The sequence below is a fragment of the Cebus imitator genome, unplaced genomic scaffold, assembly GCF_001604975.1.
Source record: "Cebus imitator isolate Cc_AM_T3 unplaced genomic scaffold, Cebus_imitator-1.0 Scaffold142, whole genome shotgun sequence".
Taxonomy (NCBI): Eukaryota; Metazoa; Chordata; class Mammalia; order Primates; family Cebidae; genus Cebus; species Cebus imitator.
In genome coordinates this window covers 1242360-1269830 of record NW_016107457.1, presented here as the reverse complement: position 1 = coordinate 1269830, position 27471 = coordinate 1242360, and the positions used below count along the sequence as shown (strand labels likewise).

At 42.0% G+C, this 27471-nt stretch overlaps 1 long non-coding RNA gene across 2 annotated transcripts in view; it reads left to right on the top strand.

Moving 5' to 3' along the window:
* The first annotated feature begins 18563 nt into the window (after window positions 1-18563).
* Window positions 18564-27471, top strand: part of LOC108313747 — a 112546-nt gene continuing 103638 nt past the window's right edge. For both annotated transcript variants that reach the window (XR_001829212.2, XR_005202447.1), the window contains exon 1: window positions 18564-18653. This is a non-coding gene — a long non-coding RNA (uncharacterized LOC108313747). The remainder of the gene's footprint in view (window positions 18654-27471) is intronic.

Genomic DNA, 27471 nt, shown 5'->3' with positions numbered 1-27471 from the left:
ATATTCTGGGTATTTAAAACAAAACGGCACAGGGACAGTGAACTAGTCATGTGAGTTCAGATACAACTACCTTCAACTTCATGGCCATTGCAAGATACTCGGTAGATTGCACACCTAACCTCACTTTTAAAATTAAGTGACTGCTTGACTTCAGCCTGTAATTCTTTAAAACCTAATACCTGTCTTGGTTTTACAGCCAGAAAATCCATAATAGCATGTTATTTGTTCCCTCTACTAAGTGGAAACACTCTGGGAGCTACTTCATAGTGTCATTTGCTAAGCAGTCATATTGTTGAAGAGCCCAGATAATCGGAGAAAAACGACTGCTTAATTGATATTGAACCATGATGAGTGAGGGTTTGCTAGACAAAACGAGGGGTGGCACAGACCCCTTCAGCCAGTTCCATGTTTCTTTTGGTTCACCATGTTGCCAATTCTTGCACTGAAAGTGGCAATCCCAGTGTGCGACATATAGCTAGCTAGCTGATTAGTTTTAAGGCGAATAAATCAAATGATACACAGACATGACAGAAGCTGTTGTCACTGACAGGCTACTTGCCACCGCATTGAGTGTTGGCCATTAATCCCCAAAATGCAGTGCATATCCTTTTGATCTAAACTAATCAAAGCTAATATTAATGATCATGTTCTACTCATCCACTTCTTTGAGGCTTGGAACATAATACTTCAAAGTGTGGCACCTTGGCACATTGTAGTCCAGTCCTTTGAACTGAAGGACATTGGAAGGGTCTCAGAAGCAAGTTCTCCATGACCTCCTCCTGCCTTCCTTTCTCCTATCTCTTTGCTGCCCAAAAGAAAGACATAGGAAGTAGAATTCCTCTTCCCTAAGGCGAGTTATAGGAACTAGAAATCCTGTGTTCCCAAAACAAGCCATAAAATCTGGAAAAGCTATTCTTCCCCTTCTCCCTATGTTGCTGGAGGCAAATCCATATCCATAAGGGTCTACAGCAATCTCAATTCTTGCCTCAGAAGAAAATATTCAACCGAGAGGCATAAGGCAGGAGAGACTGAGGTAAACTAGAGCAGGAGTTGAAAGTTAATTATAAAGCTTTAGATCAGAAATGAAAGGAAGTAAAGTATACTTGGAAGGAGGGCCATGCAGGTGACTCGAGAGGATCAAGTGTGCAGTTTGACTTTGACTTTAGGGTTTCATACATTGGCATACTTCTGGTGTCTTGCATGACTCCTGCTGATTCTTCTTCAGAGCAGGCTGTCCATGTGTGCAGTAGCCTGCTAGCACCTGGGTGGGGAACCTGCAGTGTTTACTGGAGTTGTACACATGTTCACTTAACGTGTTCTTCCCTTACCAGTCTAGCATTCCTAGAGGAAGATTATATAAGTTAAACTCTGCCATTTTGCCTCTTCACGTGCTTATTTGAGCCCACTTGCCAAACTCCTGAAGTATTGAGAAACTGCCGCTCACTGGTTTGGGTTTTTTTTTTTCTGTTGGGAAACTGTCCTTCCCAGGTGCTGGCTATGACAAATTATCTTAGTTAACAGCCTGACCATCACCTGATGGTCACCTGACATTCCATTCCTCATGTGTGTATGTGGGGAGGGGTGAGCCCTCTCCTGCCCTGCTCATGCCTGAAAACTACAACATCTCGAAGGCCCTCATTCCAGAGGGGTCCTGTCCCATACCTGGGAAGAATGAGTGCTGCAGAGAGAGGCCAAGAGGAATCTGAATAGACAGGCCATTCTTGGTTCTCCACCTGAGCCTATTAGCATTAGATCATACCATTTTGCTGGAGCACATTTCTACATAGCTTTCTACTCAACAAACCTAAGCATAAAGTTTTCTCGGCCGGGCGCAGTGGCTCATGCCAGTAATCCTAGCACTTTGGGAGGCTAAGGTGGGCAGATCACGAAGTCAGGAGTTCGATACCAGCCTGACCAACATGTGAAACCCCATGTCTCTACTAAAAATACAAAATTTAGCCGGGCATGATGATGTGTGCCTGTAGTCCCAGCTACTCAGGAGGCTGAGGCAGGAGAACCACTTGAATCCAGGAGGCAGAGGTTGCATTGAGCCAAGATCATGCCACTGCACTCCAGCCTGGGCAAAGAGCAAGACGCCATCTCAAAAAAAAAAAAATCAGCTCTCTGGGTCTTTGGGTCTTCCTTTCTAAAGCGTCCTGTAATGTAAAACTTTGATTAAATTTATTTTCTCTTGTTAATCTTCTGTTATAAAAGTGTTACCTATGACCCTTATGATGACCAAGAAAAGTTTTCTTTTCCTCCTGCAACTTCCCAGTCAAAATGAGCCCATTTTACTGTTGTACCATGCTTCTTTACTCACCAGGATACCTGCTAACTAATCTGATAAAAATCGCCCTTAACATCATGGAGAAATCGAGAATTCTATGAAATCTGTGTTCTCCTTTGCAGTCTATAGCCTCCTCCACCCATGAAATCTGGTTTCCTCATCTTATACCATTCCCTGCCTGAGTCAATGCCATAGTGATTCCAGCTGCTTTGAGCTTCTGTACTGCTCTTTCCCCTTTCCCTATGTAGCGTCATGCCTGCTGTTTCTTCTGCCTGAACCACTTCTCTCCCCAATTAATTTCCTGTCTGCTAAGCCAGCCCTTACTCATTCTCATACATCCAGTTACTTCATGGGGAAGTTATTCCTGTCACTCCTCCAGCATCCACGTCACATTGCCTAGTATGTACTTCTCAGTGGACTTGCACCACAGTGACAACTTACTTGTTCAGTGGCTATTTCATTCCTCTGGGGGATGAGATTCCTGAGTGCAGCGACTGTCTTATCTCTGTATCCCCATCACTGAGCCCAAACCTGGAACACTGAACATCAGGCAAATCATTTTGAATGAATTAATGGGAGTGAGTGAGAAATGTATGGTTTGCTCCAATGGATATATTGCCTTCCCAAGCAGTTTAAAAGATGGCATTTGGGCAAGTATGGAGTCTTCATCAAGCTTAATAGAAACAAAAAACTTTGCCTAGGAGTCCATGAGCCTGCTGGTTAAGAACATTTTTTTTTTAATCATTAAATTGTACCTACCTTGACAATGTGACCAGTATCATAGTGTGGTATCAATTTCAGACTCTAATGCAAGTCTGCCATCTACTGGTGGTATGGGGTAGTACTATGAAACCGCTGACAAACATTTTCATTTTCTCTGGAAACTTCTGGCTTCCAGAAGCTAGGAGGGTCATAGATTTCAACATGTCCAACCATTTCATTTTACCCAAGGGGAAACCATTTCCCACAGGGCCTAAATGACCACCCTGGGCCATACAGCTAATCGGTGGAAGGGTCTGGACTGTAACCCAGCCCTCCTGACAAAATCAGCCTGTTTGTTCTTAATAGCAATTCTGGATGCTAACTGAAGGTACATCTGGTCAACAGTGTTGACCTTGACTTTTTCCAAAAGGAAATGAAAGAATTGAGACTTGTTCAAGTTTACATGCCTGGAATCTCTTACCCCCTTGTATGAAGCTCATCACATCCCAGAAAACGTATCTGCTTTCTGTCCAAGGATTTCCTGGATCTGAAAACAGCTGTACAGGATTGTGAGGCAAAGACTGGATTTATAAAACTTGGAATTTCACACCAAAAAGTTAGGCAAAGATGTGGTGCAAGACATTCACTGCCTGCCATTAAATTATACACCATCGGCAAGATTGTGAGGGATTTGAAACACACCAGACGTTTGTGTCCTGAAAAGCCATGATCTTTAATGGAAAAACTGACAAACCATAATGGAAAGAACCAGGAACTGCCATCCTAATAAGAATTGACAGGATCAGTGTAGAGCCTTCCAGAAAGGCCTCCTCTGAATCTGGCAGAATTGGCTAGAGAAGCACTAGGTTTTCCAATAGACGCATTCTTAAAAAAAAATTTTTTTTAGCTACCCCAAGGGACTAGATTTAAGCATAGTCGTCATTTTGTGTGGTTTGCATGGAAACACGCCTGTTAACATTCCTGAGATCAATGCACAGTCAAAACAAACCAAACATCCTAGTACCTGCCAGAAGAGTTTCATCTTTCCTTAACAGTTCTCAGAACAGAGCACTTTAGGGACTGGACTTCTGAAACAAAGATGTGGCTGCCTGGAAGTTCTCACTGGGTACTTAAAAAAAAAAATTTCCCTGGAACTTAGGCTCGGAATCTATTTTTAAAAATTTTCTTTACTCAAAACAGTACCACCAGCTAATGAATAGCTCCAGGCTGGTCATTTGGTTCCATAATTTGGAAAAATAACACCTTTACTGCATGTCTGAGACCATTATTGCCCAGCGATCTGGCAAAGGAAAATACTATCAAGTCCCAGAGGATTCTGGATCAGTTGGGGGTACTATTTCAGTACCTTCAGGGTTGTAATAAAATATTGCCTCTTCTGGCATAAACTTTTCTATACAGTGGAGAAAAAATTTCCTCTTGAAAAATAAAATGGGTAATAGCAATATTAATATTCAATTGAACCCTTCTCTTGACTCAGCCCCTAGGAGACTGATACCCACCATCCTTCAACCCACAGACATGATCTGGAATGTCATTGGTTGACACCTGAATCCCTGTGTATGCTTTCTATCTCAACACAGTCCCCATGGGCAATGGCACCACCGGGACATCGAAGTTACAGAGGACTGCATCTAAGATATACAGACCTTTGCTCCTAGGAGACAAAATGAGAATACTCATGTTTACTCAATTTTAGTGTGTGGCTTCAGTGAGGACTGGGAGGTCCAAATGAAGCACCTGAGGCCAGATGAAGGTTCTTGTGATTTGGACATTACCATTACCACTGCCTCCTTTTCTCTTGGGGGAAAAACTCAGTTCTTGGAAATTCTGGACTGCAATTTGTGCTCTGGCTGTCCTCTGATGGCTTGGAGACAGTGTGACAACGCAAGTGACAATTCCCCTGTTGCAAAACCCATGAGAGATGTAACAGTCCCCTCCACCATCCCTTCTCAAGTTTACATCAAGCAGATGCAGGTGACTGGAGCCCACGTTTCCCCCTCACTACACCATCATTCCATGTCTGCCAATATATTTCCTTTTATTTCCACCTACTTCTATTAGCTGCTGCACTTACTCTGAATTCATTTTCATCTCATTCATGACTCATCCTGTTATTTCTAAGTCATCAGTCAAGATCAAACAGTCCCAAATAGCTTGGTAGACTTGACTTGAGACACAAGCTCAATAAAGTTATTGACTGGCCTTAATCCCCTTGCCCGGCCCTACAAGCAGGGTATGATGGTAATGGGATTTTCATGCTGAAAATAACAAACACTACAGTTCTGAGAATTTCCATGTTTACCCCAAAATTGTCTTGCTCAGAGCCTGACTTAATTTAGGTTTAGTTTATTTCAAAATAAATTCATATCAAGTTTTGTTCATATGGCCAACCTGATACAGTTGTTTCTAACCAAAGTAAAAGAAAACGTCAGCATATAATAGTGTTGAGGTGTGGGCTCTGACCCCAGACTGGTTGGGCTCACATTTGCACTTCTGAGCTGAATGGCCTGTGCAAGTTATTTAACCCTTGCAAAACCCAGATTCTTCATTTATAAATGCAGATAATAGTACCTGCTCCATCAGACTACTAGGATTGAGATAGTACACAAAATACTTAGCGTAGTGTCTTGTGCATTGTTGGTTGTATTTAAAAACAATACAATCATTATATATATGACGTTTCAACATAGATTTTATTTAACCCTGATAACCTGCAAGTGTAGGTATTATCCCCATTTTGCAGGATGTGGGCCGATCTGAAGACATAGCTTTGTCCAGCTTTTTCAAGGAGGATTTGCTCAATGACATACTGCGATTGATCACATGTTGGGCAGTCTAGAGCCAGTGTTCTCGTTATTCCATTGCCATCTCCAGACTGCTGCTCCTACATCCTGTTGCAAAACCCCCAGCTCCACTGAGACTCATGCTTTTGGCTCTACCATCTTCAATTCTTCTCTGTCACTACTGTCTACAAAATCTTGGGTTCCATACCCAGATCCTAATATTGGTATCCTGTGTGACTTTATTATCTATGGTAATAGCCAACATCCTGGCTGCTCACTTTCTTGAACTCATCTCCAGTGATCTTCTCTACTCCGAACTTTGGTTATGTGCTTTCATTGCCCTTCTTTGCGCCTTGTTAGCAGCTGGAACCATTGTCCTACCTTCAAAATCAAGAATTCAGACACCTCCCATTTTATGTGACTCATTGAGTTATTTCAATTAAACCAGCTCTTCAAACTCATTTGATTACCTTTACAGTTTCTCACTTATTTCACTGACTCAGAATCAGTGTCCCCCTTCCTCCTCCCTTCACTTCCTTCGCGTCCTACTTATATTTAATATGCTGTTACTTAAACCATTCTTTTATCAATTTCTTCAGTTCCTTTGCCCACTATCCCTTCATCACATTTACTTGGCCTGAGTGAATGCAACTATTGGCCAAAGTTGCTGAGCATCACTGCAGAAAATGCAGCAAGGGCAGAGTGTTGTCATGGTGTGTTCATGTCAGCATCCTCAGCAGGATGTAAAACACTGCCAAGAAAATTGCCAAGTTTTCACCACCTCTCCAATTCTCCATGGTGAGGATTCCAAACCTTTTCCACTATCTTCAACCCTCCAACTTCCTCACACCACCCAATACTCAAGGCAGATGGCATCACTCCTACTTCATAGAGAAGAGATATTCTGAGAGGACATCCTCCAACTTCCCACCAACACATTTACAAACCCATGCACTTATACAGCCATTCTTCCATCTTGCCTCCTGCCACTGCAGAAAAGGGGCCCTTCTTTCTAAACAAGGCTTTACCCCTCCATCGTTCCCTGCCCTGCTGCATCGGGAAGAGATCTTGCTTTACAAATTATCCCTTCTCTCCCTGTCTTCAATCTCTTGCTTTATGTTGGATCTTTCCCCTTGGTTTTCTAATGTGCTAAAGTGTTTTTCATTACTTAAACCTGAAAACAAACCTGAAAATCATATTTGCCTATTTCTGCTTCACAGATGAGAAAATAAGGGCTCCTAGTGACTTGGGTGGAAGGAGAATAGGGTTTGAGCCCAGGACATTGTGGCCATACACAGTGCCTTTCATTAAAGTGCCATACTATGTTCTGAAGCAGCTTGCCCTGAATAAATATTAAGATGCTTTCATCTGTGGGCTGTGAAGAACCTCTATTTTGGGTATCTTCACTAGAGAATTGGGTTGATTTCTTGGCAAGCCAATGTGCTGATCAATGTTCCAATATTACGACCTCCCCTAAGGCCCCAAATGATAAAGGGAAATAGTTGGATAGACCTAATCTCTACTTTGGTTGCTCCATCTGCAAAGTGTAACTAACTGATAATATATCTTCCCACCTTCTAGTATCATCTCCTCCTACCCACCTCCATTTCTCATCAGCCATGTAATAAAGACAGCAAATCTCTCCCCTACGGAAGGTTTTCAATTGTTGAGGGGGAAGGTGCTACATAAATGCTCAACATAGCCATCTTTTTTGGGAAGCCCCTTCTCTGCGTGTGGTGACAGATAACTGGGATGTGGATGAAGCTAAGCACATTTTCTTTGGAAAGGAAAAAATAGATCAAGGAGGAGAAAATTCATTAAGCATCTGGGGGAAAGACTCAGAAGACCCAAGCAAAAACGTGGCCAAGCATCTAAATCAACATCCACTGCTACAGCTATTTGTGTCTGCTGTTTGTGAGTATTAGACCCAGGAGGCATGTAGAGTAAGGGATGAAATTAAAAGAACTAGAAGCAAGCAGGGAAGTGAAGGGAATGTGAGCTCTAGGAGAGAGAACAAGATTTTCAAAAACATAGGTCAACAAAGCTAATTTCTTTGTTAAAATGAGGTGTGGTGTGGGGCATAGAAAGAGACTGCCTGTCTGTGTCCTTAGATGTTTCTTTCCCAGCAAAGATGGTTAAAGCTTCTAAAATGTAGGGCTAAAGCAAAAATGCCAACAGACGGGAAAAAATGATTCTGCTTTTAACAAATCATTGAAAAGCTTGATAAGTTTGAAACCAAATTATATAAAATCTAAAGCTTATAAGTATAGACAAGTGGTATCAAGGTCAAATCCTAGATTTTTGGCTAAGTAGCTATGTGATGTTGGGCAAGTCATGCTTCATCTATCTGGGTGTCAGTTTCTTCTTAGTTCTTAACATTATGGAAATTGACTAGATCAATTATTGTGAAACCATAGGTTATGTTCCATTGAGAATCACCTAATGAGAGATTACTAAGGAAGATTAACTGAGCATAAGAATAGTATGGAAAGAGGACAAAAGCTTGGGCAATACTGGATTTTCTCAAAGATCTGTTTCTGTAAGATATCAAATAAGATTTAAAGAACTGACTCAGGATTAATTTTAATTTTATAAATTCATAATTAGGTCAATTGAAGGGAATATATGTAGAATCTGTTATGTGATATGCACTTAGCTGAAAATCAAATATAAAGGATGGTAGTAGCTGGCAGATACTGGCTTGGTAGAATCCATAGGAAGTCAGTCCCTTTTATCTTGTGTATCTCCAGATATATAGTAGAGGAGATATAACTTTGTAGTTACTGTTGTGCAGGGGTTAAGTTGCCTTGGGGTCAGGGACACCATCGAGAGTAATGAAAAGTAATTAGTCCTCAACTACTTTTTATCAATGAGCCATAGAGACCAGAAACTGGCTCCAGTCCCCAAACAGCAGAGCACTGGCAAGGGAGTCAATCCAAACGAGAAGAGAGAAGTCAGAACTAGCTCCTGAGCATGGCAGACAGGGCCTTCCATCCATGGTGTGGTCCTTGCCTACCTCATCAGAGCCATTCCTGCCTGCAGTAAGTTTCAGAAGTCTCCCTCCAAAGATGCCCACACCCTAATCCCCAGAACCTGTGAGTATGTTATCTGGCATGGCAAGAGACTTTGCAGATGTGATTGAGTATGGACATTGACATAGGGAGACTATCTTGGATTATCTATGTAAGCCCAATTTACTTACAGGAATCATCAAAAGTGGAGAGACGTTCCCAGTTGTCCCTGTAGGGACACAGATGCTATATGGCTGGCTTTGAAGATGGGGGGGGGGCACCAGCCATGAAATCTGGGCAGTCCCTAGGAGCTGTAAAACACAAGGGAGCAGATTCTTCTCCAGAGCCTCTAGAACAGAATGCTGCCTCACCATACCTTATTTTAGCCCCAGGAGACCCCTGTCGGACTTCTGAGCCACAGAACTATACAATAACTTTGTGTTTTAAGCTACTAAGTTTATTTTGTTGTGCAAGGATTAGAAAGCAAATGCACTGTCTACCCTTAGTTCTACTTACGTTCTATGCAGACACCTTATAGAGTGGCTAGGTTTCCTGCTTTTATGACTTGGTCCACGTTGCTTCCTCTACACAGAATGTCTTTCCTAGTCTTTTTTTTTTTTCCCCAGTCTTATCCCTCATACAACTGGAAGCTAACCATTATTTTATAAGGACTTAGTTCAAGCATCCCTTCCTCTAGAGAGCCTTCTGTAAATACCCAAAACAATCTCTTTTCCCCAAACATAGGGTAGACTCCATTGCTCCTATCTCTATGCTCCCATCACACGTGTGCAGGTGCCCATTTCAGCACTATTAAAAGTATGGACTGTCCCCACCCCCCTTGGTATGGATGCCCCTCAGGGGCTGGACTCCTAGTAAAGTGCCTATCAATCAGTGGGTCTTTGAAAAGATGAATGTGAACAAAGCTTTTGGAGCAACACATCTTTATGTTCCCAAACCAGATGGGAAATGGCATATATGAAACACTCTCAATTTACTAGCAATACATTTTGTTAGTGGAGTATTATTTTTACTTTTCAAAACACTTGTTCCATACAGCCCTACAGTAGTTCTATCTTAGTAATAGGGGATATGTTCCAAGACCCTTAGTGGATGCCTGAAACCAGGGACAGTATAAAACCCTACAAATATTATGTTTTTTCCCTAAACATTTATCTTTAATACATAAGTTAGATACATTGAGAAATTAACAGTATTAATAAAAAGGAGTTACAACAATATACTGTTAATAAGTTATGCAAATGTCATCTCCCTCAACATATACTGAACTCTTGTGATAATGTGAGACAATGAAATGCCTATGTGGTGAGATAGTGAGGTTATGATGCAGCATTTAAAACTTACAAATTTTTTTATTTCTGGAGTTTTCCATTTAATGTTTTCAGAACTGCAGTTGACTATGGGTAACAAACCATAAAAAGGTGAACCTGAAGACAAACGGAAACTATGGTATTAAGATAGGGGCTAAAACAGAAGCCTAAGCACTGCCATCTTACAGAAAAGCCACCTGGGCCCTGGGCAGAGGTGTAGTTCTCGGAACTATTAATGTACTGTAATTCTCAAGTGTCACTTTCTAAGGGTTAAAAATTTCCACTGCTACCCCACTCCCCTTGCAACAAACAGCTGACTTTAGCTTCTATACATACAGCTTGCCTTGCACACCCCTGTGCCCCCCTGAACAAAAAAGGTTTTGCAGCTTAAATGCCTTGCTCCCTCTGAGCTCGGGGCTACGGGTTGGAGAGACATGAGTCCTCCATGGCTGCCGGCAATAAAGGCCCTGTAATTTGGCACACTTTTGTCTTAGTGTTAAGTTTCTGTGCTCGCTCTGGTGCAACATTTTGGAGGCCCCAGCGAGATATATCTCAGTCTATCACCAGACAAAGCCATCTCAGATTCTCGGCCAGGTGGTTGCCCTCACCCCAGGGATCCCTAGGGGAGTTGTCCTGAGACACTCAAGGACCCCAGGGTTCTGGCCCTGTGGCAACTGTAACCAAGCTGCCAACATTCACCCAAAATTCTTCAGGGTCCTGGAAACCTCCGAAGGTAAGTCTGTTCTGGAATCTGGGGACCGGTCCACCTGTATCTGTAGCCTGAGTCGGGACCGGATGCAGTCATTGCAACTGACCAGGCAAGCCTCCCCAAGATGTTGCCCGAGGCTCTGGTATTTCTGTAACCTCTGATTGTGCAGAGGCTCTGGTATTAGTGTTTGGCTGTTTTCTGTAACCTCTGCGTGAGTGTGAAAATGAATGTGTATTTATAGTCCCATGGCCAGTAAGCTACGGGGCTTGTGAGGGCCTTCACCTGTGGTTCCACGGGAGCGTCATAAGGCATAACAGTAATTCATCTCAAAACCAAAAATTCTGAAGTGACCAGGCCTAGGGTTTATATGGGTACCCCTTAGCCAAAACGTCTTAAAATATCCCTCTGGGGACGTGGCCGGGCAGGCATCAAGCTGGTTTTCCATCTGGGGGGCACCCATCCTTTGTCAATCCTATGTGGTTCCGTCTTCACTGTAGATTCACCAGTTTTGTTAGACTCCTGTTTGGCTAATGTTCAGTGGTTTAAACCTGTTAGTCTTGAGGTGAACAATAGTCTCCATTGGCTAAATAACCATTAACTTCAAAAAAACCTAATGAAGTTTACACCCGTGAAAATCTGTTCTCTTTCCTTTTCTTATTCTATCATTGAGGCCTCATTCTTCCTCTTGTTTCACGTCCAAAAAATTCTGCCCTCCGCAACTTGGCTGTAATTATTCTGTCTTAGGGAATCGAACCTTCAATAAAACTACCAGCCCTTTTTTCACCCATTTAGGGTAAAAAGAGTAGTTGTCTCTTCTGTCAAAAGAGATGAGAGAACAAGAAAGTAGGGGAGGGGAAGAGAGAAAAAGAGGAGAGAAATTTAATGCTTTTTAGGGTCCCTGTGTCAAGGCGACCCTGCAGCCACCTAGCGGCTGTGAGCTCAGGGCAGCTGCAAGATCAGTTTTAAACTGACACCAAAAGTGTTTTTTTCCTTCCTCTGCCAACCGCCAGCCCTGCCTGGCTTTCACCAGGCCACTGCCTCAGGGTGCAGTATTTGCATCCAAGACATGACTCAAAAAAGCCTTCTGCCTGCCTTTACTACAAGTGGCCTGTTAGCACAGTAGTTAAGGTATAGGGCCTGCAACTGCAAGGCTATTGGTTCAAATCCTCAGTGGAGCCAGCCTTAAATTTACAAGGAAGCCTCTTGGGAAAATTCAAAAGCTAAAAGCTGTAAAACTTTGTCTTGCTTAAAATTAACACTCTACAGCAAAACTTTTCTATCTAAATTGGCTTAAAACAGAAAGAAAGCATAGTTAAAACTGGTATCAGGACCCTGAGAAAAACCAAATGGTGTCATCTAGCTCCTGACCCTGCACCCCTCCAATGCATGACAGCCAATTTCAAAGTGGGGTTTTCAGGACAATATGGAGGAAAAAAAAAAAAAAACGGAAAAACTCTGCATATTGTATAAACTAAAATGGCCATCATTTGGAGTGGGGTAGCCAGACACGAGAACCTATAATCCAAACGCTAATACCCATACATTGATCAGTGGCTGGATCTGGTCCAACACCCCCCACCATGGTTAATCAAATGCATACAAAGGGCCATGGAGAACCATGAGTTGCCCCTACCTTACCCTAGGCCTTCTCGACAAGAACTTTAACACCCGACCCTGGACAGCACCAGTGGCCAGCCCTTGTCCCCACTGCATACCTGCAGCAGGGCCCCACACCCACCCAGGGTTCCCCTCTGAGAGGCACCCCTGATGGAAGGCAGTAGCTGGGGTCACCCATTCTTTGTCCACATCCCCGTTTCCTCAAGTAACTTGTACAATTAAAAGGCTCAGCACCCTCTGTTCTCTATAAAGGCTCAGGCACTCACAGGACTCCTGAAGTCTGTTCTGCAGACTCGCCACCCCACTTGGGATGACTGTCAGCAGTTATTTCTCATTCTGTTTACCACTGAAGAGAAAAGCAGAATTAAACAGGAGGCCCTTAAGGCTATTATAGGTCCAGTGGAAGGTACGATAAAGGAAAACCGGGACCAGATTAAAGACATTTTCCCCTCTACCTAACCCCAATGGGACCCCAACACCTCAGAGGGTCACCAGGCTCTAAACACTGTTCACCAGTATCTTTCAGCAGGGGTTAAGGGGGGCGGTTAAAAGGCCCATACCCAGGCCCATCCTAATATGTGGGTAACACTCCCCATGGGCACTGAGGAAAACTGTCCAGACCCCAGGCACAACCAGTGCCTAAACATCTTAGTTGATAGTAATATTACTCAGCTGTTTCCTTTATATAACCCTGCATGTAGTCGAAGCTATACTAACACGTCTAGTACTAATTGATATAGTAGCTTATAGTAGAAGGAATGCCTAAAGCAGAGCAAAAGCAGTACATGGAAAAACAGCCAGACTATGACAAAAATCAAAAATCTAGGTGATGGTGTCCCTGCCTAAACGGGCATATGCTGTATGGCAGGCTTTGAAGCAAGTGCCTCTCCTAATAAGAGTTGTAGTACTTTGCATCCAGTTCCTGTGGAAAGTAGGCCTCAGGCCTAAGATCTGGAAGTAACCAAGAGGGGGAAAAAACCTTCTGGTGTAACCAGTTACAGGGGCTGTACACCCTGTCTTTTCTCACTTCTGTGCTAGCTCAAAAAATCCTCCCATAAATATCTTCTAAAAAGCACAAGTCTGTCAGCTCCCATTAAAGCTTACAACATCCTTCTTTAAAATCTCCAGCCCCCTACTGTGCACGGCCCACCTCCCTGCCTGGGTAACATATAGGGTGGCCCTCTCACTTGTAATTCTACCAGCCCCAATTCTGTCCCCCTAGAATGGTAAATTCTGCCAGACACAAGGATTGTCCCCGAGACTTGAGGACGGGCCCTAGTTAGGGACACACACCAAAACACACTTAGGACAAAAAAAAAAAACTAAGCTGCTGAGGGCCAGGTACCACATTCCACATCTACACAAATTTGTCAGGAAAACCACAACTCAATGCGATGGTATGTGCCAGGGTAAATCCAGGAGGCAATAGGTTTAATCGGGCAGGAATAAAACTTAAGGGAACTAGCCCTGAAGAGCACTGGGAAATTTCGCTGGAGTAAAGCCCCTGGTAAGCAGCTACAAATGCCTTCTTATATTTGCAAACACATACTCCAAATGGGTCAAGCCCTTCCCCTAGGTCTAAGACCGCTTTAGTGATTGCAAAAAAGTATTACAGGATCTGGTCCCTCGGTTTAGCTTGCCCCTAACTCTAAAATAATAGCCCTGCATTTACAGCACAAGTGTCTCAGGGCCTGGCCAAAGCCCTGGGCATATCATAAAAACTACACTGCCTATCGCCCACAGAGTTCAGGGCAGGTTGAAAAAATAAACCAGACCATAAAAAAGTTCATCCTAAAAACTGGTGTTTAAAAAAAAACTGGGTCAGCCTGCTTTTGTCCTCGTCCGTGTCCAATGCACCCCCTACCAAAAAGGTTTCTCCTCCTATAAAATCATGTTTGGCAAACCTCCTCCCTTACTCTGCAAACCCACGGACACAGTGCAGGCTAAAGTCCATAACCATGCACTCCTTAAGTCGTTACAGGCATTCCAGTCTGTTCAATCCCAAGTGCACCAGCTCATCAGATGCTCAAACCCATACCAGTAAACCTCGCAGACCAGCTAGCACATTCCTTCCAGCCTAAAAACTCTGTCCTTGCTAAATTTCAGTCTAGCTCCCCATTAAAAGGGACCCTACAGTTATCCTAACCACTCCCACTGCACTTAAGGTAAACGGACTGACGGCCTAGATTCATCACACCCAAGTCAAGACTGCCCCATCAGAAAAAGTGTCAACCACTCATCACTAAATTAGCTAAAGCTGAAACTTTTACGCTCTTCACAATCACCTCTCTTACCTCGCTAACCCTGGCTGTAAGCCCCCATGGCAAACCCCCCCCCCCACTAAAGCCCACCTACTATCAATTTTTACTGTGGGCTCTGCAGGAGAGTATGTTCCCTAATAAAACAAATCCCCTCTTGTCAACCCTTAAATACACCCCAAAAAACCCCTTTGTCTTCACCTTAAAACTGTGCCCTCCTGGGCCTGTTCCTGACCCCAAACATAAATCCTAGGACAAAAAATATAGCCGGGTGTGGCAGTGCAAGGGCAGAGCAACAACTTCAAACTTAGATTATATCTGTGTCCGGGGTCCACCCCACAAAAGTAAAAGTAAAAATGTAAGTTCCTTTGTCCCCACTGGGGTTATAAAACTATCTCTACCATATCAAAACATATCAAAAACAAAAACTCATCTCTTTTCAGCAGGTGTCTTCCCTCATCCCAGTGCCCTGCCGGGTCCTGTAACTCAGTCAAAAATAACTACCCCAAATAGTAAATGGACAACAGGGCAAACTTGGGGGCTCAGGGTATATACAGATGGGTAAAATAGTCAGGTAAACTCCCTAGCCAAAATGGTACTCCAAAATAGACGGGGGCTAAACTTACTGTTCGTAAAACAAGGCGGGGGGCGGGGGGGCGCTCTGTGCAGCTCTCAATAAGCAATGCTGTTTTTACGCTAATAAATCTGGACTTAACTGAAACAGCCTTACCCTAATTAGGCAAAATCTAAAACCCAAAAAACACCTCCAAAAAGCTTCTAAAAGTTGGTATCAAAAAATGTTCTTGGTTCCCCTGGCTTACCTCCCCACTCACTTGATTGGCAGAACCCCTAACCCTACACATATTAAAATTAATGTTTAGCCCTTGCCTTTTTAAATCAGCTACTCAAAATCGAGACAAAAATCAATTCTGTAAAGTTAATGGTCTTAAAATCCCAGTATGGGCCCTTAAGCCAGACTAACCAAACAGTCTTAATTAGGGAATCAATGTAATTCATGTACAAAACGGGGGGAATAAGGGGCTAAAACAGAAGCCTAAGCATTGCCATCTCACAGAGAAGCCACCTGGGCCCTGGGCAGAGGTGTAGTTCTTAGAACTGTTAGTGTACTGCAATTCTCAAGTGTTATTTTCTAAGGGTAAAAAATTTCCACTAGCAGTAAAAAATCTCCTGCTACCCCCCTCCCCTTGCAACAACAGCTGACTTTAGCTTCTATACAGACAGCTTGCCTTGCACACCCTATGCCCCCCGAACAAAAACATGGTTTTGCAACTTAAATGCCTTGTTCCCCCTAAGCTCGGGGCCATGGGTTGGAGAGACATGAGTCCTCTGTGGCCACTGGCAATGAAGACCCTGCAATTTGGCACACCTTTGTCTTAGTGTTAATTTTCTGTGCTCTCTGGTGCAACAGTATTTTGCTTTTGAACTGCATTAGGAGACAAGATACCACCACCCTCTATATCTGGAGGCACCTGAAAACTCGCAGAACATTTTATGACCGGATATTTTCCTAGAGTTTATTTTGAAATCCAAAGTTGAACTAAGATGCCCAGAGAAATTTCTTCACTCTCCCCCAATTCTGAGAGCTACGAATGCTCTTTTCAGTGTAGAGACTCTTCTCCATTCAACGTTTCAGACTCCCAGGGTATATTCACCAGACTATTTGACCCTCACCACCTAGCATTTACTGATCCCATTGACTCTTGAAACAACTAATTTGACCCTCTACTTGGGGAAATTCTCTGGCTTTCTGCCCACACTCTTAGGATTTAGGACTGATTCCTGGCTGTACATCCACCAACCACATTGAGAATCTATCTCCAAATTTATCTTCATATTTTAGTCAGATTTGACTCAGTGATGCTTGCTCATACTGAAAGAGTTTAAAGCCAAACCTCTTTTTGACACAGGTTGTATGAGCAACAACAAAGTCATTAAGGAAACTGGCAGAAACAAGACATTATGGCTTACAAGAAGAGTTCAAGGAAAAGGAACTATTACTTCTCTGTGCCTGAGGCTCAAGAAAGGTAATGGATTATGACTAGGAGTCAGAGAAAAGGGGAGAGAAAAATCCTTTGGCAAAATGTTGACATGGGTTTTTTTTGTTGTTGTTGTTCTGCTATTAACACGTTTTATTACCAGATTCCTTGCAACACACATTTTTTGTTCAGCACTTGTCTAATACATGATATGCTATGAAGGTTCTTTCATTTCTACCCTTCAATAGATAACAGGAGGGCAGAGAGCTGATTCCATTCCCTTTCCCTAGAACCCCCTGCTATCTCATGAGGTATAATTGAATGTTCTAGAATAAGGGGTTCCATGGTCAGAAAAATATTAAGGTAAAAGGACACACTGGGTTAAACAAAGCAAAATTAATCGGGTTTCTTTGCTGTAAGACTTAGGAACTTTATCATTCTAATATGTGCTAAGATTCGAAGAAAGTTTGTTGCAAGCTCATGTGGCCAGAAACCATTTTGTCAGAGGAACATCTATTAACACCTTGATGTTCAGTTTGAAAGACACTTCCCGGTGGCTCACGCCTGTAATCACAGCACTTTGGGAGGCCGAGGCGGGTGGATCACGAGGTCAAGAGATCGAGACCATCCTGGTCAACGTGGTGAAACCCCGTCTCTACTAAAACTACAAAAAATTAGCTGGGCATGGTGGTGCATGCCTGTAATCCCAGCTACTCAGGAGGCTGAGGCAGGAGAATTGCCTGAACCCAGGAGGCGGAGGTTGCGGTGAGCCGCGATCGCGCCGTTGCGCACTCCAGCCTGGGTAACGAGCGAAACTGTCTCAAAAAAAAAAAAATTCCCTAAACGTTCCCCCAAAGCATATCATATCTGAAATGTAGGCTTTCAATAAATATTTGGTGAATGAGAGCCCAAATCTTCAAAATTACCCAACAAAATCCTTTCCACAGTGTTTCTCTATCAGAATATGCAAATAGCTTCATGAACCTATCTTTCTCAGGTCAACAAAATGTTTACAGGCAGTAAACAGATGACTTTGGTCCCAAATCTAGTGCCAACTAGTCAAAAAAGAGGACAGGCATTTTCTAATATCAATTATACCCAACCCAACATTCTTGACAATTTCAGTTGGCTTGTTTTCATCTCGGGGAGGAGAAGATGTCAAACAGAAGGCATTTGAGCATGTACTAGTAAGAACCCAGCAGAAACCCCCTAGAAAGTCTTAATGTGACAAGAGGAATGTCATCCAAAATAACCATAGACAAAAGCACAGCAAAAGTCCGGCAGAAGCCAGCTATCAAGGGAAAAACCACAGAGAACACTCTTGGTCTTTGGCCCTACTTCTAGACTTACTTTTGGGACTTCCAAATTATTTGTTTGAAACTAATCCCTTTGAATAACTATTGAACCTTCCCAATTTTCTGATGAAGAGAGATTCTTTCATGCTGCTTTGAGCTTTGTCAAAAACCAAAATTGTGATTAAGCAACAAGCTTGATGCATTCTTCCAAAACTGCATCAACTGGTTGTCTAACTACATTGGTTTGGTTTGGTTTGGTTTGGTTTCCAATCAATATAGCTTGAGTAACATGAACAGTCACTATTTTCCCCTCTGAGTATTTTCCTCAGGTTTTTCTGTGTTACTATGTTTCTTTATAGTTTGAAATTGTTTGTTCTGTTCTTTCCAATGGAAAAACAATGCCCATTTAAGGTGTTCCCCTACTTCAGAAAACTTTGTTTTCCTCTGATTTTCTTTCACACGTTTGGAAGTTTACACCACAAATAGCATAGTTATAGGTAGCCTTGTTTTGTGTTCTAACAGTTATCACTCTGGTCTCCCCAGCATGTCTGATTATCCTGAGGTGCCTTCAGGATAAAGTGCAGATGGCTTTGTTCCAATACAGAGGCCTGGATGTTGTCATCTTAATACTCCATCTGATAACAGGTCAGTTTTAACCCTGACACTTGTATACTGTACCCAAGTATTCAAGAAACTTGGCATGAAAGGAGAGTCGGGAGAAAGAGTAAGACCAGAAGCTAGGTTGCAGAAACTGGGACACATAGGATTTGGGATAACTAGGATTCTAGATCAATATGAGTACATTTGTCATCACTGGACAGCAGGATCACATATCTGGAAAAGTGGCAAAGATGTCTTTCCTCTACCTACTTTTTAAAATCCCTCCACCTTTATCCCATAGTCTTCCCCCAGTTGCTGCCTGCACCCATGCCTCTGCTTACTGCAGATTGAAGAGATTCTTCAAGGGAATCTTGGCTTCCCAGATTCAAGTGATTGTCCTTCCTCAGCCTCCTGAGTAGCTGGGGCTACAGACATGCATCACCATATCCAGCTATTTTTTGTAATATTTTTAGTAGAGACAGAACTTCATTATATTGGCCATGCCAGTCTCAAACTCCTGACCTCAAGAGATCCACCCTCTTTGGCTTCCCAAAGTGCTGGAATTACAGGTGTGAGCCACCCACCGTGCCCGACCCTTTTTACTGAAAGGTTTTTTTGTTGTTCTGTCTCTTCCTGAGATACTTGCTTTAGATGATTGAGTTTCGGCATTCTTTTCTAAGATGGGTGTTTAAGGTTGTCTTTTGTTTGACTTGGCTATATCTTGATGTATCATTTTCATTGTTTGGTTAAAATATTTTCTGACTTCCTTGACCCATGGGTTTTTAGAAACATTAATTTCCTAAGTCCAATCATTTTTTTTGCTAGTTATTTTTGTTTTTGGTTTCAAGCTTAATTTCACTCCCGTTTGAATACATAGTATCAAATATTTGCCTTTTTGAAATTTAAGACTTTCTTTATAACTTAAACACATGTCTATTTTGCCAAATATAGTGTGCTTGGAAAACAATTTTTCTTGTAGACTATCCTATATAGGTCAGTTTGTATTTAACATGTTCATATTATCTCTATCTTTATTCATTTTTATCTGCTTATTACAGAGACTATTGAGTAAAATCTCCAGCTGTAATTTTTTAAACAGTCTTGCTCTGTCCTCTAACACTGTTACCCAGGCAAGAGTACAGGATGTAATCTTGTGTTACTGCAACCTCTGCTTCCCAGGTACAAACAATTCTTGTGCCTTCACCTTTCGAGTAGCTGGCACTACAGGCACATGCCACCATGCCTAGCTAATTCTTTTGTATTTTTAGTAGAGATGGCCATGTTGGCCAGGCTGGTCTCAAACTCCTGGCCTGAAGTGATCTGCCAGCCTCAGCATCCCAAAGTGCTGTGAGTACAGGCCTAAGTCTCCATACCTGGCCTCCAACTGTGATGTTGAATTTGTCAGTTTCTTCCTTCATTTTATTTTTTTACTTTTAATAACATCTCCATCTTCTAACAAAATCTATTTCTAGCAACGCTGTTGGCTTCAGGTTTACTTTGTCTTACATTAGAATAGTTATATCGGCTTTCTTGTGGTTAGTGTTGCAGGATATAGCCTTTTCTGTATTTTTACTCTAGCCCTCTGTGCTTCACCTTTTAAAGCTTAAACTTTGTAAGGAGCATATAATTGGATTTTTGTTCTGTATACACTAACAATTTCTGCTTTTTAATTGGAGTCTTTAGTTCCATTATAATGTAATTACTGATATACTTGGGCTTAAATCAATCATCTGATTTTGTTATATCAACTTTTATTCCTTGCCTTTTGAATTAAGCATTTTAAAGATCATTTTTCTATTTTCTCCCTTAATGGTGGTTTTAGTGGTTAGACATTTCAAGATGCATTCGTAATGTATGAGTCTTCCTAACATGAGTTTTCACTGCTTCCCATGTAATCTGACGGCACTTCAACGCTTTTTACCATTCCTCATTGCCTTCTATGCTATTTTTTTCTGTTGTATTATAACTCTTTATATTCTTAAACCACAAAAGATGTTATAATTGTTTTTCTCAGAGTTTAGATTTTCTCACTCTCCCTCCCTCACAGTGATCTTCAGTCCTTCCTGCACTATTTTGCTTCCATTTAAGGTATTTTCTTTTTCTGCATAAAGTGTTCCTTTTAGTATTTTTTTTAATGCAAGTCTCCTGGAAACAAATTCTCTCATTTTTTGTCTAAATCTGTCTTTATGTTGCTTTATTTTATAAGGATATTGTCACTATATATAGAATTCTAAATTGGCGGTTATCTCCTTCCAACTCTTCAAATATATTAATCATCTTTTTGAATTCTGGCATTCAGCATTTCTGTTGAAAAGTCAACTGTCAATCTCATTGTTTTGAAGGAGGGTGTCTTTTTCTGGCTATTAAAGATTTTTCTTTGTAGTTTGATTTTTGTCAGTTCAAATACTTTGTGTTTAGATGTGGTCCTTTGTGTAATCCTGCTTGGGGTTTATAGCACTTCTTGACTCTAAGCTTGATATCTCCCAACTTTTGGAAAAAATCCTGGCCAATATTCCTTCAGATGCGTTTTGTTTCCTTCTGTCTCTCTTCCTGAAACTCCAGTTACGTGTACTAATACTTTTCACCACCTGCTATATATTTACTCATTCTATATTTCCACTTTTGTTCTCTGTATAATTAGAGATGAATATTTTCTACTAACCTCTATTTCAGTTTAGTGATCCATCTTTATTCCATGTTTAATCTGCTTAATATCTGATGTTGCATTTTTAAGTTGTAGAATTTCTCCACCATTTGGTCCTGCTTTTATTGTTTACTTTTCTCTTGGCTTTTGGACATTTGGTCCTATTTAGGGATTTCTAATTTTTCATTGAATGCAAAACACTGTACATGAACAACTTGTAGGGTCTTAATATTTTGTGATCTTAAATTTCTCATAAGTCACTTATAAGTGACTCAGCCTAAAGTGAAACTGTTGACCCCTCAAAGTGATAAATGGGCATGGTGGACTGAAATGATAGGATACCTCCTGCTGTGATCAGGCATCCCAAAGACCTGACAAGAATGTGAATCCAAAAGTCAGCCGAGATCATGGCTAATGGATACTCCTGTACAGGGTCATAAAAACTGCAAAGAAACTGGCAATGGCAAAAAGATGCCTGCAGAAGCTCTGCCCCTGAAAACTGATACCTCTTTTTCGTAGGCAGCAGCTGCTGTAAGCACTGCTGGGAAAGAGTGGCAACACTCTCTGCCACCTTGGGAAAGCCAGACCCACTCAGTTGGTCAGTAAGTGTGCTGGTGTCCTGAGCTACACACTGTGGTTAAGTTTTCCCTCTCAGTACTGCCTGTGGGTATTGAATATATTTGAATGTTGTTGGGTGAAAGCCTCATAATAAGCCATGTATTTTGAAGGCTTTTAATCAGTCAAAGTCATTGTGAAACCTCCTGGCCCGCAGTTGGAGTTAGCACAACGAAGCTGAGTTGAACCTGATACAAGAGGTCTCTGGATGAAGTAACATTTCTCCCTGGAAGATGAAATTTTTTTCTGACAGGCAAATAGACTACGTGAAAATCAGCTTCATCCAGTTGCAGCTGGACTTAAAGCTTTGGTAGAACTAGTTTGGGGCTTAATAAAGATAGCCTCAAATTCTTTGACATTCCTTTTGTTGCGTTGCTCCTCCTCTAACTGGGCTCTGGAACTGCTTTGATAAATCTAATATGGCCGAAGTGTTACTGCACCTGGAACTCCAAGTTCTTCGGCTCTCTGCTAAGCAGAAATTTTCTCAGACTAGGTTTAGTGCTTGAGCTTCCCAAGGGAGCGGCATACTAGATAAGGGCTCCTGGTGCTAGCTCCTGCAGGTGCCAGGCTCTTCTCGTTTTAAGGAAGCTGACATGGGGAAAGTTGCCGCCGGCTGGCCTGATTAGGTGGGACTTTCCCTGTGCCTGCGCAAGGAGGATGTCATGCCTTGACAGGCCCATGTACAGAAAAGGGTGGATAGCCTTTCTGGGCCGAGATTTTAGTATTACAATGAGATTATAGTGAGAAGAAAGTCATGAAAGGTCAATGCTGGATTTCATCTTGTCATCAGCAGGCTGGATCTGGTCCAGTTCCTCTAAGGAATATGAGAGTCCGGATTCAGCAACCTTGGAAGACATTACTCAGTTAAATGGTTAGTTTCTTCCTTTTATGGTTTGGATTTCAGCCTGATCAGCTAAGTTAGGAGAGACTATGTGATCTGGGTAGCAGGAAGGCTGGGGGTTGGGGGGGAATATATCTAAGACATGTGAGACCCATTGGGATCTTGGTTACCAAGTTTCTTGTCTGCCAGGATAGTCTCTTCTCCATACTGTCTCAGAAGTGATGCTGTGCCAATTTTTGGTCCAAGTCTTAAGAGACTGGCCTTGTCTTTTGAAAAGCCCACTCTGGAGGAAGCCAGTCACTATGTGAAGTCCAGCTACACTCAGACTTCCATGCCATGAAGAAGCCCAAACCAGTCATGTAGAAAAGACTTCTATAGAGATGAATGCTTGACTACTCAGCAGCTTTTTTATATAGTCTCACTCTCACTCTGTCACCCAGGCTGGAGTACCATGGTGCGATCTCGGCTTACTGCAACCTCCGCCACCCAAGTTCAAGCAATTGCCCTGCCTCAGCCTCCTGAGTAGCTGGGATTGCAGGCACCCACCACCATGCCCGGCTAATTTTTGTATTAGTAGAGACAGGGTTTCACCATGTTGTCAGGATGGTCTCAATCTGTTGACCTTGTGATCTGCCTGCCTTGGCCCAAAGTGCTGGGATTACAGGCGTGAGCCACCGCGCCTGGCCACTCAGCAGCTATTTTAAACCTCCCAGCCCAGGCTCTAGGCACTTGAGTGAAAAAACCATTCGAACAACTGCAGTCTCAATATCTGGCTGCACATGAAGACTGCTGACCTACCCAGCTGAGCCTGCCAACCCCCAAAATGATGAAAGATATTAAGTTTTCTTCTTAAATCTCTAAATTTTGAGATGCCTTACAAAACAGTAACGGATAATGGGAACATGATCTACTAGAGAGCAGCTTTTAACGCAATGGCACAGCCCTTGGTTAATTCCCTGTCTGGAGTCTCAGCTGAAAGCAGGAGGGCATTTCACGGAGCTTCTCAACTTTGTTGGACCCTGAACTCCAACTTCTGTCTACCCAGTGCTAGCTGATTGCCAAAACTCCCTGCTCAGCTACTTAGGCCTGCAGTTGCTATCTGAGATTTTCTTGAGAGATTTGCCTTATTTTGCCACATATAAGTTACAGCTAGGAGTTAAAGGATGCCTCAAGGGGAAATTTCATGCTGAATTTGGGGCTCAGTGTTCCAAGGTTCCCTTCATTCCAGGTATGTTTCAATTGTTCCCATCATTGAAAGATAGGGCAGTAGCAAAAAATTTGGGAGGGCAAATGAAGGAGAAAAGGTTGACAATTATGGAGTAAAAGGGGAAGTTGGCAGGTATAGAAACAAGCGCATGTTCAAATTTTTATCTCAAAGCTTTCTATATTTCCTGCATATCAGTTTCTCACTATAATCACATGTTTTTGCTTTAGTTGAACAATGTTTATTTGCCTGGGTTCTGTAAATTGCTTCCCTATATCCATGTCTGTCTTTACCCCAAGGCCATGTCTTTCTGACACACCCTGTATTTGATCTTGAGAGGTTAGAGATAAGAATTTTATGTAAACTTTGTATTTCACAAATTAAGTTCTGCTTTCTGTACCTTGCCATATTCATCAGGTGGCAGATAATTGACACACTCATTCTTGTGCATAGCGATCTTAGCCAAATTCGAATAGTCGTTAGGGACATGTTCTATTCTCCAAGGTGCCACAGATAAGTTTGCTAGTCACTTCATTACTATACAACATGGATTGCCAGTTTTCCAGTCTCCCCTAAAAATTTTCTCACCATTTTTCTAGGCTTAGCTTTTAGTCTCTAGTCACTACTCCTACACAAAGCTGATGCCACATATTTTGGGATTTTGTTTTAGGCATCAATTTCTGTATCAGTAATTGCTGTGCAGTATACCATCCCAAAACTTAGCAGCTTAGAACAACAATCTTTTGTTTCTCATGGGTCTACAGGTTGACTAAGCAGTGTTGCTGATCTGAGCCAGATTTGACCTTTCTTATTTGGGCTCCCTCAGGCATCTATGACCAAGTAGGGGGACCAGATAAGGGTTTGTTTCTAAGGGTTGGCTCACCTTTCCTCCATAGGCTTCCTTACCATGATCAGCACAACCCAGTCTTGCTCTCATGGGAAAGGCAAGGCTCCAAAAGACAAAGTCACGAGGTCTCTGGAGTTCCAGCCTGAAAACTTCCTCCCACTCTCTTGGCCAGAGAAAATGACAGACCAGCCTATACTCAAGGGTAGAGGGTGAGGGGGAGAAATACATACAACCTCCTGATGGGCTGCAAAGTAATTCAGTGAAGTGTGTGGATATAGAAACTGATGAAAAATTGGGGGCAACTTTTTATTTTTTACAATTGGTCTACCACAAGCTATGACAGAAGTCAGCACAGTGAGTAGAGAGCAATAAGCCAAAAGCATTGCATATAAGGAAGCCTTCAAGACAAAGTTACGTATCTGAGCTAAGTTGCTGTGGCTTTTTTTTTGTTTGTTTTGAACAGGAGTTGGCCAAAACAATAAAAGGCAGAAAGCATATTGGGTATAGAAACCAGAAGTGTAAAGACATGAAGATGTGAGAAATCACGTTTGGTTCTGGAAACTGGGGCCCACAATTTCCTGATGTTGAGTGCCCCTCTCATCCTGTCCTCACTCTTAAATTCTTTGCTTGGAAAAATTTCAAACCTTCTGTAGGAAATTCCTAATTCACTCTTTCCCTTTTCTAATCTATCAGTGTAACCTCATGTGGCTTTGGCACTGGAGCCAGAATGGCTAGGTTTCAATTCTTTTTCCACCTTCCATCTAAATCTCTGTGCCTTAGTTTCCTCATCTGTAAAATAGTAATAGCTTACTGAGACATATATACACATGCACTACACTCTATATATTCTCCTGTCCTATTCCATGGCTAATAGTGATGAAATGCCATATCTATGGCATTTAGGATCATGAAGAAAAATCTGAAAATTGCAAGAATTAAAATAGTACCAGACATTGAAACAGGACGGGGGTTATAGGACCCTGGGACTGGGGTGAGGGTAGAACAGAGCTTGCTGGCGGCTACAGAATGTGGGCCAAAAGCAGATCCAGGAACCCTCATGTGAGGTTAATTGGGGCTGGGATCAACGTGTTACTATCAAGAGGCCCACTTAAGATGTGTCAGAGTAGGAACTGCTGTCTCTAGGGTAAAGCAAATGGATTTGAAAGAAAAGACAGCAGGCCAGACTTGAAGAGATCTCTGTATCTATAAGACAGGCTCAAGTACTCAATAAAAATAAAACCTCTTTGAAGAAATGGCCTATGATCTCTAAGTTGCGTATATGGTCCCTAAGTTCATAGGGCAAAGTATACAGAAGTTACCTAGTCATTGAGGTTGATTTATTAAAGACATCACCCATATTGTCTTATTTTTTTCTTCATATTGAACACATGATGAGTTCCGGGAAAACTCAACATCATACCTTTTTTTTCCCCCCACTCCCTCCTGGTTATTGCATGCCCATGCCAGATTTTTCTTAAATGCCAGTTTTACCACTTTTAACTTACAAACCATCAGTCACTTTCAGTGACTAACAGACAAATGGACCACTTAGCCTGCCAGTCAGACTTTTGCAAACCGCTCTAAAACTATTTCCAGCCTCTGTTCCTTATACATGCCAATCATTCCCACAAAGTAGATTTCTAATAGCCAACCCTGCATGACATATATGGCCTCTGAAACATCCCTGTGCAATTGCCCGTTCTCTTCTTTTTCCCCGTCAATCATCTAGCATTCTACCCCAAGATTTTTCAAAAAGTGCTTATCGCATGCCTACTCTGTATTGGTCCTCCACTAGCCATTTTAACAATGAAGGAAATGAACAAGATTCCTGCACCTCGGGATTTTGTATACTGTACTATCATAACTTTTCTGTAAGTCTAAAAGTATTTCAAGATAAATCGGTGACCAATATTATTGCTAACAAGAAATCTGTGAAATTTGAGAAACAAAAAAAAAAAAAATACCATGTAAAAACTAGACCGCAAAGAGGATTATTGGAGTTAAGGACACTTTGTAAATCAAAGGAGTCAAGCCAACAGGAAGAGATCACAACTGTAAATCTGCGTGTGTGTATATATGCATACGTATACATGTATGCACGTATGTATATATTCTCCAATCCTGTCCTATTCCATGACTAATAGAGCAATGATATGCCATACTCAGATGACATCTATGGCATTGAGGATCATGAAAAAAATCTGAATTAAAAAGAAACCATCAAATTATAATTTACATACTTTCTACTTGTAAAGACAATGCTTCAGAGTCAACAGTAATAAGATAAATTTTGAATTACTCACTTTACTCAGTTTCAGTTTTAAACTCGAGGTGAATCCTTCTCCTACCTCTAAATTAGCCTCTGACTTGGCCAAACAAAATTTGAGTCAGAGGATGTCAAACTTTTATCTGGTAAAAAGTTGACCTTATCATTTCTCTTCCCAAAAAATCTGTTTCAAGCACTAGTCACTGCATAGCCTTCCATGTTTCTCACCATAGGCTATTGCTTTCTTTCCCTTCCCAGTCAGAGTTAGCGTAGAGTTCCTAACCCCCAACTCACACATCATTAATTGCCACAATCTGGCAGATATGGAGCTATAAGCCTATTCCCTTTGTTGAACAAAAGACTGGGACTCTTGCTCTAATCTGACCACAAACATTCCCAAGTAGCAGAAGCTGCTTAGGAAACAATCAACCCCCAATATAACTAAA